The following is a 1,151-nucleotide window of genomic DNA, read 5'->3' as shown; positions in this document are numbered from 1 at the left end:
GCCGCGAGCTCCGCTCCACGGCTCGCTCCTCCTCGCGCACGGAAGTGCTTCGGGGAAGGAAGAGCGGCTCCCTCCGGTCCCTGGAGGCAAGAGGCCCCTCAGTCCGCCAGACAGAAAACCTTTCCCCACAGCCCTGGGGAGTAAATGCCGAGGGTTACCTCCATTGTGCAGAGAACTGAGGTCCCAAAAAGCATAAACTCGGGCCCGTGGGCGCCCCACGGAAGCAGCAGCGCCGGGTGTGCTCCTCACGCTCCCGCGGAGCTTGGTCTCAAGTCCGTCCCGGGTTATTCCCCGAAAAGCGTTCTTGCACACGCATTGAAAATAAAACATGCCTGCGTACAGGACGTACTTGGAAGTACTTAGGACGTGATTAATCGGAAATGTGACTATTAGCTATCTCTTTTTAAAATAAGGAAATGAATCCCTCGGTGTGTGAGAGAAATGAACTCATGTCCCAGACACTCCCGCTGTACGTTTTCATCTTTTTAAACAAAAATGAATATTACATGATAGTATTTGAGACGTGTTCCTATAAGAAATCAGAGATGCAGCTTCATAAGGTTGAAGAACCAGTATTTTGGAATGGTCCCTGTTTCTCCTGTGGTGGTGTTTAAATGGGTCTATACACGTGTTAATACAACTATACAACCTTCCCCCCCACACCCCATGAGGTCAAATTTACTGTGATAATTTTTTCCTTTTTAATTAAATATTTATTCTTGAAAGTAAAAGGAAAAAAAAAGGAAACATTATCGCCCTACCTGGTTTGGCTCGGTGGGTAGAGCGCAGGCCTGGGGACTGAAGGGTCCCAAGTTCGATTCCAGTCAAGGACACAAACCCAGGTTGTGGGCCAGATCCCCAATGGGGGGCGTGCAGGAGGCAGCCGATCAGTGATTCTCTCTCATCATTGATGTTTCTATCTCTCTCTCCCTCTCCCTTCCTCTCTAGAATCAATAAAAATATTTTTTAAAAGAAACCTTATCAAAAAAGTGATGTGACTTTTATTGTGATTTATTATAATAACTAGAGGCCCGGTGCACAAAAATTTGTGCACTCGGGGGGCGGGGGGGGGGGGGGCCCCCAGCCTGGCCTGTGCCCTCTCGTAGTCTGGGACCCCTCGGGAGATAATGACCTGCTGGCTTAGGCCTGCT

The 1,151-nt window shown here is 49.2% G+C and overlaps 1 protein-coding gene across 5 annotated transcripts in view; it reads right to left on the bottom strand.

Moving 5' to 3' along the window:
* Positions 1–671, bottom strand: part of HECTD1 (HECT domain containing E3 ubiquitin protein ligase 1) — a 99,894-nt gene extending 99,223 nt beyond the window's left edge. For 4 of the 5 annotated variants that reach the window (XM_005880990.2, XM_014528964.1, XM_005880992.2 and 1 more), the window contains exon 1: positions 159–671. The gene's annotated coding sequence lies outside the window, so the exon portion shown is untranslated. The remainder of the gene's footprint in view (positions 1–158) is intronic. The other variant, XM_005880989.2, reaches the window with a different exon arrangement.
* Positions 672–1,151: the final 480 nt, after the last annotated feature.

This window comes from Myotis brandtii, unplaced genomic scaffold (genome assembly GCF_000412655.1).
Source record: "Myotis brandtii unplaced genomic scaffold, ASM41265v1 scaffold667, whole genome shotgun sequence".
NCBI classification, from domain to species: Eukaryota; Metazoa; Chordata; class Mammalia; order Chiroptera; family Vespertilionidae; genus Myotis; species Myotis brandtii.
The sequence above is the reverse complement of the archived record's forward strand: the minus strand, read 5'-3'. Positions and strand labels throughout refer to the sequence as shown.